This window comes from Engystomops pustulosus, chromosome 1 (assembly GCF_040894005.1).
Source record: "Engystomops pustulosus chromosome 1, aEngPut4.maternal, whole genome shotgun sequence".
Taxonomy (NCBI): Eukaryota; Metazoa; Chordata; class Amphibia; order Anura; family Leptodactylidae; genus Engystomops; species Engystomops pustulosus.
The window spans coordinates 290,548,290-290,562,333 of NC_092411.1; positions in this window are offsets into that span (position 1 = coordinate 290,548,290).

A 14,044-nucleotide genomic window follows, 5' to 3' on the forward strand; every position below is an offset into this window, starting at 1 on the left:
GGGCAGTGTGACAGGTATATAATGTGTGGGGGGGGCAGTGTGACAGGTATATAATGTGTGGGGGGGGCAATGTGTGGGGGGGGCAGTGTGACAGGTATATAATGTGTGGGGGGGGCAGTGTGACAGGTATATAATGTGTGGGGGGAGTGTGACAGGTATATAATGTGTGGGGGGCAGTGTGACAGGTATATAATGTGTGGGGGGGGCAGTGTGACAGGTATATAATGTGTGGGGGGGGCAATGTGTGGGGGGGGCAGTGTGACAGGTATATAATGTGTGGGGGGGGGCAGTGTGACAGGTATATAATGTGTGGGGGGCAGTGTGACAGGTATATAATGTGTGGGGGGCAGTGTTACAGGTATATAATGTGTGGGGGGGCAGTGTGACAGGTATATAATGTGTGGGGGGGGCAGTGTGACAGGTATATAATGTGTGGGGGGGGGGCAGTGTGACAGGTATATAATGTGTGGGGGGGGCAGTGTGACAGGTATATAATGTGTGGGGGGGCAGTGTGACAGGTATATAATGTGTGGGGGGGGCAGTGTGACAGGTATATAATGTGTGGGGGGCAGTGTGACAGGTATATAATGTGTGGGGGGCAGTGTGACAGGTATATAATGTGTGGGGGGCAGTGTGACAGGTATATAATGTGTGGGGGGCAGTGTGACAGGTATATAATGTGTGGGGGGCAGTGTTACAGGTATATAATGTGTGGGGGGGGCAGTGTGACAGGTATATAATGTGTGGGGGGGGCAGTGTGACAGGTATATAATGTGTGGGGGGGGGGGCAGTGTGACAGGTATATAATGTGTGGGGGGGGCAGTGTGACAGGTATATAATGTGTGGGGGGCAGTGTGACAGGTATATAATGTGTGGGGGGCAGTGTGACAAGTATATAATGTGTGGGGGGGCAGTGTGACAGGTATATAATGTGTGGGGGGCAGTGTGACAGGTATATAATGTGTGGGGGGCAGTGTGACAGGTATATATTGTGTGAGGAGACTGGGGGACACGTGGAGGAGGCTGGAGGACAGAGGGGCTACAGGAGGAGGCTGGAGGACAGAGGGGCTACAGGAGGAGGCTGGAGGACAGGGGGGCTACAGGAGGAGGCAGGGGGGCTACAGGAGGCGGCTGGAGGACAGGAGGAGGCTACAAGAGGAGGCTGGAGGACAGGAGGAGGCTGGAGGACAGGGGGATACAGGAGGAGGCTGGAGGACAGGGGGATACAGGAGGAGGCTGGAGGACAGGGGGATACAGGAGGAGGCTGGAGGACAGGGGGATACAGGAGGAGGCTGGAGGACAGGGGGATACAGGAGGAGGCTGGAGGACAGGGGGATACAGGAGGAGGCTGGAGGACAGGGGGATACAGGAGGAGGCTGGAGGACAGGGGGATACAGGAGGAGGCTGGAGGACAGGGGGATACAGGAGGAGGCTGGAGGACAGGGGGATACAGGAGGAGGCTGGAGGGCAGGGGGATACAGGAGGAGGCTGGAGGACAGGGGGATACAGGAGGAGGCTGGAGGACAGGGGGATACAGGAGGAGGACAGGGGGCTGGAGGCTACAGGAGGAGGACAGGGGGCTGGAGGCTACAGGAGGAGGCTGGAGGACAGGAGAAGGCTGGAGGACAAGGGGATACAGGAGAAGGCTGGAGGACAAGGGGATACAGGAGAAGGCTGGAGGACAAGGGGATACAGGAGAAGGCTGGATGACAAGGGGATACAGGAGAAGGCTGGAGGACAAGGGGATACAGGAGAAGGCTGGAGGACAAGGGGATACAGGAGAAGGCTGGAGGACAAGGGGATACAGGAGAAGGCTGGAGGACAAGGGGATACAGGAGAAGGCTGGAGGACAAGGGGATACAGGAGAAGGCTGGAGGACAAGGGGATACAGGAGAAGGCTGGAGGACAAGGGGATACAGGAGAAGGCTGGAGGACAAGGGGATACAGGAGAAGGCTGGAGGACAAGGGGATACAGGAGAAGGCTGGAGGACAAGGGGATACAGGAGAAGGCTGGAGGACAAGGGGATACAGGAGGAGGCTGGAGGACAAGGGGATACAGGAGGAGGCTGGAGGACAAGGGGATACAGGAGGAGGCTGGAGGACAGGGGGATACAGGAGGAGGCTGGAGGACAAGGGGATACAGGAGGAGGCTGGAGGACAAGGGGATACAGGAGGAGGCTGGAGGACAGGGGGATACAGGAGGAGGCTGGAGGACAGGGGGATACAGGAGGAGGCTGGAGGACAGGGGGATACAGGAGGAGGCTGGAGGACAGGGGGATACAGGAGGAGGCTGGAGGACAGGGGGATACAGGAGGAGGCTGGAGGACAGGGGGATACAGGAGGAGGCTGGAGGACAGGGGGATACAGGAGGAGGCTGGAGGACAGGGGGATACAGGAGGAGGACAGGGGGCTGGAGGCTACAGGAGGAGACTGGAGGACAGTCTATATGTTTTACATGTTACAGAGTTGCATTAGGGGATATTATATTGGTCCACGGGAAGGGGGGCAAATTAAGGGGCGTTGTAGAATTTGGGGACCATCAAGTTCGATATCATACTATGCTTGAGGGTGGGACAATGGGCGTGGCTTAGAAAAAGGGGGAGGAGCTTTGTGTCCCTCTTTCTCTTCTCCAAAAGTTGGGAGGTATGGGAATGCAGGCTGGGAAGGAGATGCAAGGCGGCCATGAGGAAAGACCCAAAGGTGCTAACAGTGTTGTGTCTGCAAGACCTCTGGGACCCAGTCACCCAGCAAGAGATTGTGACCCACGAGCAGTAACAGCAGCCACCAAACACCAGAAGTCACAGAGTCTGTTACCAGGAAAGAGCGGTGGTAGTGCGGCTACAGGATCCAGGCCTGCAACCAAGTCAGAACAAAACCCCAGCAGCAAACTGCAGCCCCCAGAGCCATCACCGAAGCTCCAGCTGGCCGCTCAGATCCCAGCACTGGTGAGGAAGATGGACGCTTTACAAAAACAAAAGCTGTACCTGCAAAAGCAAATAGATTGCACTTACAAACTGAAGGCAGCGAACCCGGGGAAGCAGGCCCTGCTGAATAACAAGCTGGACTCACTGGCCAAACAACTCTCTGACATTGTGAGGGAGATGGAGTCTGTTATTGATCAAATGGGACCAGTTGGAGAGACCTACAGGAACCAGCAGAGGTTTGACAAAGAGGAAATATCTGCATCAACATCCAGGTCTGAGACCCAGCAGTCCTATGTAAGACCAGTACTGCAGCCGGCAACTCTTCTTTTTGAGGAGGGAGATGTATACAAAAGAAGATATCAACACGGTGAGGTACTACAGGTCCCAGTAACCCTTGGTGAGGCACCACAAGTCCCAGCAACCCTTGATGAGGCACCACAAGTCCCAGCAGTAAGCGGACCTGATGACAGCAGTGAAGTTGTGCAAACACCACAAGTCTCAGGAGGCAGCAAACTGCAGGAGGACTCAGGACTCGCACCTGAAGGTAACACCTTAGCACCTCAGGGTGTTTCTCCACAGGACTTTGCTGTGCCGGATGTTTCTGGGGAGGACATTCAGGACTGTGATCTGCAAGGGGTTAATGCTGATATTGATGAAGCTGCTGATGTGCCTAATATTGTGGTTGGTGTTTCTGATATGTCTGATGTTTCTGTGCATAATAATGTCCCAGCTGAGGAGTCATCCCAGGTACAATGTATGGCAGCTGGTGACACAGATAGCGCTGATGTTGTTGTGGAGGGTGAGGGACAATCTACAGCTGAGGAGTTCCCCCCACTAGTCACACCACAGGCAGCAGTGCCCCATGGTCAGGGTGGTCAGCAGCCCCATGGTCCGGGTGGTCAGCAGCCCCCTTGTACTGATGATCCACAGCCCACACATCCCCCACAGCAGGACAGGGGTCAGTCATCAGGGAATGCTTGGAGTCGCGGTTCCCCATTTTTCTCCTCTAATACCAGCTATACCGGCCAGGCCTTCAAGAGGAGGAATGTTGTCAGGTTTAGGCATAGAGGGGCTAAGGAAGATCTACCTGACAGGAGGCATGTGGTCAGGGACATGTTGTGCACCCAGATGGGTTTCCAGCCAGCCGACATCCTGGCAGTGATAAATCTGCCTGACAGACAAGGGTATGACATTAGCTTCAAGCTGATGTCTAATCTGGACCGGTTCTGGGCTCAACAACCCCGTTATAGAGATACTGAGGGGTGGAACAAGTTTAGTTTCATTCCCATCTCCAAGCCAGATACAGCGATTGTCACCATCATGTTCTGGAATGAGTCTGTTCCCCCTCAGGACATCATCATATGGCTCAAGAGACATTGCACCCTCATGTCAGACATGACCAAGACCAGGGATGAGGATGGAATCTGGACCGGGGGGTGGAGGGTCCTGGTTAAATTACATCAGAACCAGAACATCACCCATCACCTCCCCAACTCATTCTTTATCTGCAGAGAGAAGGGTGTGTGCTTTTATGTCGGTCAGCCCAGGTTATGTTTTAAGTGTGGAAGATCCGGTCATGTGGCGAGTAACTGCACCGCAGTGAAGTGCACCCTGTGCGGGGACCTCGGCCATGTGAGCGCCAACTGCCAGACCATCAGGTGCAACCTCTGTGGTCAGATCGGTCATCCCCATAGGGACTGTCCTGAAGCCTGGCACAACATCTGTAGGGACCTCCCCGATGAAGACCTGATGGAAGGGGCAGATGTGCCAGATGAGGAGCAGGAGGCCCTATTATCAGGGTCAGTGTGTACAGTGCCAGAAACTCCTGATATTAGTGGTGCTGCCCCGGACCATCCAGGGACAGGTAACACTGAGGGAGACATGGAGGTAGTGGAGCAGCCTATAGAGCAGCCAGCGCCCGTCTCTTCCCCTGACTTGACACCCACCGCTGGGGGAAATCACAGTGTTAAAAAGAGGAAGAAGGACAGGAGGACCAGAAAACCTGAGAGTGCGTGGACTACCGTCCAAAAACCCTCAAAAATGAAAATGCAGAGTCAGGCTGATGTTACTGTGACCACTAATAGGTACAGCGTACTGTCCGAGTCAGATGGGGAGGAGGAGATTGAGAGAGAACTGAAGCGCATGATGGAGGAGTATGATGACGACCCAGGGGGGGATCCTCCCACAAAAAGGAAACCCCTTCATGCCGAGTCACAGTCAGTTTGGGATATGGAAACCGGTAGTCAGGAAGACAACTCTGACTCTGATTTATGATGATGGGGTTGATCTTTCTATTTCTTCTCATGATGGCGCACTTCCATCTTACTGTGGTCACCAGCAATGTGAATAGTATTAGGGCTAGAAGGACCAGACATGCTGTGTACGAACATCTGAAATATCTCAATGTCGATGTGTTTTTCTTGCAAGAGACCCGTTTAAACACCTTGGGTCTCATACGAGAGGCAGAGAGAGATTGGCAGTCTGGTCCTTCCTTTTGGTCGCTGGCTGTGGAGCCTTATGCCGGAGTCTCTATCATATTTAACACCCATGATGTCACCATCCACAGACTCACCGAGGTATCGATGGGACGGTGCCTGCTGCTAGAGGTCACCATCAGAGGCAGAAGACTCCGGCTCATTAACATCTATGGCCTACAGACAGTGACCGAAAGGACTCAGCTTTTTAATGATGTGAAGCCTTATCTATTCACGTCTATTCCAGTCATCATGGCCGGGGACTTTAATGCCACCATTACCACCAGGGACAGGAACGGTAGGCCCCTTACCAGGGACTGTAAGGTCCTAAACAGTATAATTTAACAGGCTGGCCTGTCCGATGTTTTTGTACAGGGTGGTAGGAGTCCTAAGTTTACTTAAACATGTGCAGGACGCAGTAGTAGGATTGATCTCGCTCTGGTGAGTCCTACTGAAGCCATTGGAGAAAAAAGGGAAAGAACGGTCCCATACTCCGATCATTTGGCCTTATATTTTTGTTTGGGTGCCTCTAAGTATCCTGATGTTGGTAGAGGGCTGTGGAGACTAAATTCTAGTCTGTTAGATGATGATTCTGTGCAGGAATACATTTACTCTTTCTTTCATCATCAACTGGACAGAGTAGATTTTTATAATAACATGGCCGACTGGTGGGAGGACGTCAAGGAGGAGATCCGATCCCTCTTGCAAAGACTGTCAATTAAGAAAGGGAGAAGTAAGTACAGCCAGTATCTGAGACTGCGTAAAGAATTGGAGTCACTCTATTCGGCGGGTGGGGATGACCAACAAAGGATTGACCGGCTGAAATCTGAGATAAGACAGTATCAGTATAGTAGGTACACCTCCCTGGTAGTGGAAAGGGACTATGGAACCCGAGGAGCACCGGATCCATTTGAGAATTGCCGGGAGTGTGTGGAGAAAAAACTGATCACAGGTCTCACTGACTCCCAGGGTGTTTTACAAGAGTCTCGGGAGGGAATCCTGGGGGTGGTGAGATCTTACTATACTGACTTGTTTCAGAAGAAAGCTTTGGATAAGGAAAAAGTGACCCAATTCTTGGAGGCAACTCCAGGCCCTGACACTAGAGAATTGGACTTTTCTTCTTTGACAGCAGAAATAACGGTGGAGGAGATAAAAGAGGCCATTGATAAGTTAAATCTGAAGAAGGCACCAGGTCCTGACGGTATTACAGCAGAATTTTATAAGAAGTTTAGAGACCTCTTGGCTCCAATCCTTGTGGATGTTTACAGAAATTGTCTAGAAAATCACCTGATGACTCCATCCATGAGGGTCTCATCGTTAATCCTGCTATCCAAAGGGAAAGAGCCTAGTGACATCAAGAACTGGAGGCCGATCGCCCTTTTGAATGTTGATAGGAAAATTCTGGCAAAAATTCTATTCTCTAGATTAGTCTGTTTGTCCCCGGCACTGTTAGCAGGCTCTCAGTACGGCACTGTAACAGGGCGGAACATCTCTGGAGCAGTCATCTCGATAAGGGAGATGTTTGAGAGATGTAAAGCTCTGAGGTGTGGGAGATATGTTGTAGGTCTGGACCAGGCTAAAGCCTTTGACAGGGTTGACCACGATTATCTATGGGCCACTTTATCAAAGTACGGTATTCCGGGACAATTTATAGATTGGCTGAGAACTTTGTATAGAGAGGCGAAGAGCTTTCCTCTGATCAATGGTTGGCAGGGGGACACTTTCAGGGTAGAGGCAGGGGTGCGACAAGGTTGTCCCCTCAGTCCACTGCTGTATGTGTTTGCTATTGACCCACTCCTGAGATCACTGCAGCGGTGTGATTTTCAGGGGGTGCCGGTCCCCCATTGTTTGCCCCTGGATGTTGTTGCCTACGCGGATGATGTGACTGTGGTGATATCTGAGCCTCGAGAGGTGGAGATGTCTGCAGCCATCAGAAGTTACTCAGAGGCCTCCGGGTCTCTGGTCAACCTAGAGAAGAGTCAAGCTTTCTGGACATTGGATACTGCTCCTGGCTTTGATTTGCCACAATTCGCCAAGGCCTCCACCCATATTAAGATCCTTGGGGTGAAATTCGGGAGGGAAGACAATTCCACACTAAACTGGGAGGATAAGTTGGAAACCGGAAATGTAAAGGTTCAGCAATGGAAGAACTGGAGGCTGACCTATAGAGAAAGGGTTACTCTGCTGAAGACTTACCTGGTCCCTGTCTTCCTCTACGTCTCTGTCGTCTTTCCTTTGCCAGAATCTTTCTCTGCTAGGCTCTTTAGCCTGTTCTTCCAACTTTTATGGGGGAACAGGTTGAACCCGGTTAAAAGAGGGATCACCTACCTGCAGAGGAGAGAGGGTGGGCTGGATATGTTAAATCCAAGGGTTTTCTTTGACTCCATGTTTCTGAAAGTAAATTTTGGTTGCCTGGACTCAAATGATGGTCTCCTGTGGGTAAGTAGTGTCAGGGACTGGATATTGCCTTTTGCAGAATCTTGGGTGCGAGGCGGCAGTCTCAAGAGGGGCCGATGGACTCCTGGCTTCCTCCCCCAGTATCTGGAGTATGGGATACGGTGTTTAAGGAAATGGGGCATTGAAAAGTCTTTCCTAGAAACTAAGACCAGAAAAGATCTGTACTCCAGAGTCTGTAGGACCTTCTATTGCTTACAACTGGCACTTCCAGATTGTCCAACCACCACCCTAAAGGACAGTTTGAGGTTTCTGAATGGTCGGAGGCTGCCCTATAAGTTTCGTGACATTGCCTGGCTCTCATTACAGGGTAAACTGTTTGTGAGGGGGAATCTAAAATTCCTAAGTGTGTCAGATCGTATGTGTCCCCTCGGGTGTCAGCAGGAGGAGACAATGGTCCACTTTATATCAGAGTGCTGGGGTGGACGGAACATCTGGCGGGACATATCCACCAAGCTAAAGATACCATCACTGCAGTCCCTTAGGTACCCTGAGATCCTGTATGGCGTGACACCTACTGTACATAACTTCAACCAGGAGACCATGTACATAGTTATACAGGTCATCAAGTACTATCACTGGCACATGAGAACCAGAGTGTCCATCCATAGCGAGCCATTCCACCATCATAAGGCCATAAGCCTCATCATGTCAGAACTCAGGTGGATCCGGTCACTAGAGGTCAGGAAAAAGGGGCAGAATATAAGACTCTGGAGGAACATCCATCTAGGCTGAAATCTGTCTGATTATATAATGTGGATGCATTTGTTTTCTTATGTTTTTCTTTATTTCCCTTTCAGCCAAAATGGACTCTTAAGTTACATTTAATATAAATTTAAATTTTTTTGAACATGTATGATTTATACTGAATGATCTATGATTTATTTTGATGGAAAAAGTATTTCTGTATTTATGCTTGTTTTATACTAATAAAAATTGCCCCCTATGTACAGGGATATAACTACTATAATACTGTCCTCTATGTACAAGAATATAACTACTATAATATGGCCCCTATGTACAAGAATATAACTACTATAATACTGCCCCTATGTGCAAGAATATAACTACTATAATACTGTCCCCTATGTACAGGAATATAACTAATATAACACTGCCCCCTATGTACAGGAATATAACTACTATAATACTGCCCCCTATGTACAAGAATATAACTACTATAATACTGCCCCCTATGTACAGGAATATAACTACTATAATACTGCCCCTATGTACAAGAATATAACTACTATAATACTGCCTCCTATGTACAAGAATATAACTACTATAATACTGCCCCCTATGTACAGGAATATAACTACTATAATACTGCCCCGTATGTACAATAATATAACTACTATAATACTGCCCCCTGTGTACAAGAATATAACTACTATAATACAGCCCCCTATGTAAAGGAATATATCTACTATAATACTGCCCCCTATGTACAAGAATATAACTACTATAATACTGTCCTCTATGTACAGGAATATAACTACTATAATACTGCCCCCTATGTACAGGAATATAACTACAATAATACTGCCCACTATGTGCAGGAAAATAACTACTATAATACTGCCCCCTATGTAAAAGAATATAACTACTATAATACTGCCCTCTCTGTACAGGAATATAACTACTATTATACTGCCCCCTATGTACAGGATTATAACCACTATAATACTGCCCCCAATGTGCAATAATATAACTACTATAATTCTGCCCCTATGTACAAGAATATAACTACTATAATACCACCCCCTATGTACAAGAGTATAACTACTATAATACTGCCCCCTATGTACAAGAAAATAGCTACTATAGTACTGCCCCTATGTACAAGAATATAACTACTATAATACTGCCCCCTATGTACAGGGATATAACTACTATAATACTGTCCCCTATGTACAAGAATATAACTACTATAATACTGCCCCTATGTGCAAGAATATAACTACTATAATACTGCCCCTATGTGCAAGAATATAACTACTATAATACTGCCCCCTATGTATAAGAATATAACTACTATAATACTGTCCCCTATGTACAACAATATAACTACTATAATACTGCCCCCTATGTACAAGAATAATACTACTATATTACTGCCCCATATGTACAAGAATATAACTACCATAATACTGCCCCCTATGTACAAGATTATAACTACTATAATACTGCCCCTATGTACAAGAATATAACTACTATAATACTTACCCCTATGTACAAGAATAAAACTACTTTAATACTGCCGCCTATGTACAAGAATATAACTACTATAATACTACCCCCTATGTACAAGAATATAACTACTATAATACTGCCCCCTATGTACAAGAATATAACTACTATAATACTGCCCCTATGTACAAGAATATAACTACTATAATACTGCCCCCTATGTAAAAGAATATAACTTCTATAATACTGCTCTATTCCTCTCTTGATACATCCCATAATTACATTTGCTTTAGCAGCAGCCGCCTGGCTCTGGTCACTAAAATTAAGTTTACCATCCACCAATGCTCCCAAGCCACAGTGAAGATCAGACATAGGGGCCATTAGAAGTAGGAGAAAAAAAGAATGTATGTCTGCAAATCAGACATAGGCCGCCAGAATAGGAGAACAGGTAAAGAACGGGTGTCTGGGGATTTTGACAGGAATTAGGAGAAAAGGGAGATCTTTAAGGGGGGCCTTCTGATAAAACTCTAACTGACAGGCTAAGTCTCTGTAACTGGTGATCGGTGAGCTTGAAGGTCAGCCCTTAGGCCGGTGAGCAGCTGCACCGTTAAGGGTCTCGGACAAATTATGCTGCGGTTTTGCAATAGAAAGGTCGTCCTCCCAGAGGGAACCTAGCTAGCGCGCTAGCGATAGATCAGTGCAGGGAAGGGAAAGATGCACAAACAGAAGATTGGCTTGATGTAGGTAGACAGAAGGTTGTTGAGTTAAGTAGGACTGATGGAAAAGTGCAAACGTTGAACTAATGCCTGGTAGCATTGTGGTGAAAAGAAAAGTAGTAGTGAAGGTTTGAAGGTTTTGGGATGTGTTGGAGGATCTGATTATTGTACAAGTGAGAAAACTTGATCAGATTTGCAAACAGACATTTAGAGCCTCTGGCTTTGACGAACGGACCAGGACAGAGTAACAGTGATCCTTCAGAGTGCCCATTGAGGAAAGAGATGGGTGACTAGGGACATTTCAAAGTTTTTGATGTGGAGAGAATTTGAGAAAAAGAGATTTTATTATATTTTCCTTGGGAGGGTACAATGGCGTCTGGAATGCAGACTCCATCCATGTATCCGGTGGTTAGAGAAGATGACATGCTCTACCATCCTTCAGTGGTGGCCATCTTAGGACAGTTTTATTCACTTCAAGTCCCTGAAAGTTAATTGCCTATGACTCTACTCTGTTGGCACCTGTTTTTTTGTTGTGGTTTAGCAGCTGAGCACCCTTAAGGATTCTTGACAGGTGTCTGGAATAAACACCAGCATAGGTGATTTCACCTAATTTCAAACTTCTGCTAAAGATCTTGGGAGTGGGACACTGTTTATTTTGATTATGGTCTAGTAAAAACTTATTTGATCCTGACCATTAGAGAAAAATTTCTGTAATGTTTTGTTGCAATGTCTCTGGATCCTGCTTTCTGGAGTTTAAAGAGTTAATGAGGGTCAGATCACGGGGGCAGCTATGGGCTTTGCCCATGTGTCTATGTCCTGAGCTGTGTTATCTGTGTCTCTGTTTTGTTCAGAACTGATCTTGACGTTCACAGAAAGCCTGAATTTCTCCATATTGAGCTGCCTGAGAATGCTGCTGTGTCTAGGCTAGTGCCAATGTTTACAGTAGGGAGGAAGCACACCGCTGCGTTTAGAGTTCTTTTTGACATTCTGAGAAGACAAGCCCCTTGACTGTATGACAGAGCTTATGACTGACTTTTATTCCTTTATGACTAAAAACCAACACAAGTGCACCTGACTCCTGTTTGAGATACTGCAGTCTGGCCAGAAGTTTATAGATAGTTAAGAAAGTCCCATATGTCTAGATAAGATAAAGCGGAGATGTAAATGGTCATGGAGGAGGTCCACGAGAACTGTTTACAGCTTTCGGATACATGGGGTATGACCTGACAGTGTAGTGTACTCAAAGTGCACTTGCCAGCTGTAACGAGTTGTTACCAAAAGTGTTAACGGACTGGAGACATCTCTGCCAGACTTGACTTACAGAGCGACTGATAAGACTGTGACTGAAAGCCAGGAGGAAACAGATCAGTTTCACAGACCACTGCTAAAATAAGACTGACTTTGGTGCCGCCCTCTCTTCCAGCAGGAGGCCCCCTCATGAGGCGAGTTGAGAAACATGGCAGATGAGCCCCTGGGTGACTGGACTGAAACTGTTCTGCATACAGATTTGTCTTTGTAACCATTAGGACTACAAATTTCATCTGTTTTAATATTTATTCCTAGGTTGGAACTGAATGCTTGAATTTGCGGAGAAAACATATTTGGGGGCTCCCAACTGGGGTCACACAGCAAGGTGGCGACAAAGTTAACAAGTTTGATGTGGAAGCCATGAAAACAACCCAAAATTCTTTGTGACACAGCTCGTTTGCTAAGGGAGTAATGTTCTGTATATCCTCTCACGCTCCAGCGTATGGGGTATAGAAAGTTGAAAGTTGCGCATGGAAACATTGGTGGACGCTGTGGAGGATCGTGGAGGTGAAATGGACAGGAAACAGCAGGGGCAGTATGCATGGATGCCTCTGAGGCTGCCTTATCTTGGGATGGAGCTGGCGGTCCGCTGCCAGGCGAGCTTTTGCCTGTCCAAGCTCCTGTCTCTCGGCTCCTCCCCAAAATGGGCCTGGGGGCCAGAAGCGTTTTTACTTTGAAAAAATTATAATTTTCAAAGCAGGCGGGGGCTACAAAGAGCACTTCAAGAACCTTTTGTATAAGATCAAGTGTAGTACTGTTCTTATAAGTAATTGGCTTGGTTATGGCGGGTGGGGGGAATGTAAACAGATGCGCAAGAAGCGCTGAAATAATATCTGTAAATGATAAAAGTTTGGCAGTTTATTTTGTGGATAACACAGCAGGGTGGCGACAAAGTTAACAAGTTTGATGTGGAAGCCATGAAAACAACCCAAAATTCTGCCTGACACAGCTCGTTTGCTAAGGGGACGATGTATGGTGGCAGCTATATGGATGACTTTGGGAGGCAGCTATGGAGATGATGTGTGGAGGAAGCAATGGAGACAATGGGGAAGATTTACTTACCCGGTCCGTTCGCGATCCAGCGGCGCATTCTCTCTGGATTCTGGTCCGGCCGAGATTCATCAAGGTAGTTCCTCCGCCGTCCACCAAGTGGCGCTGCTGCGCTGAAAAGCATCTGAACGCACTCAAGTTCACCGAGCCGGACCAAGTGAGGGTAAGCGCGTCCCAAGCGACACTTTTATTGTTTTAAATGCGGCGGTTTTTCCGAATCCGTCGGGTTTTCGCTAGGCCAAGCCCCCCGATTTCCGTCGCGTGCATGCCGGCGCTGATGCGCCACAATCCGATTGCGTGCGCCGAAATCCCAGGGCAAAGCAGGGAAAATTGGCGCAAAATGGAAATATTCGGGTAACACGTCAGGAAAACGCGAATCGGGCCCTTAGTAAATGACCTCCAATGTGTGGAGGCAGCTATAAAGACGACGTGTGGAGTCTGCTATGGAGACAATTAAATTTGGATAGTGCCTGTATGTGGCAGTCCAAAAAAGTTTTCAAACTAGAAGATCAGGTAGGTGGTCCTCCAGAAAAATTAAATAGATTAAATGGCTGTATGTGGCAGTCCAAAAAAGTTTTCAAACCAGAGGACCGGGTGGGTGGCCCTCCAGAAAAATTAAATACATAGAGTACCTGTATGTTACACTCCCAAAAATTGTTTAAAACAGAGGACCGGGTAGGTGGCCCTCCAGAAAAATTAAATACTATAGCTAGAGCCAGTTGGCCCTGGCAAAAAATAGCCAGTTTCCTCTGCTTTAGTGTACAAAGAGGAGGAGAAGGAGGAAAATGAGGAGGAGGAGTGCATATATTATTCAGGTTGAGCTTTTTTCACCTGGTGGGGAATGGAAATCCTGAGAAATCCAGACTTTATTCATCTTGATAAGCGTCAGCCTGTCAGCACTGTCAGTCGACAGGCGTGTACGCTT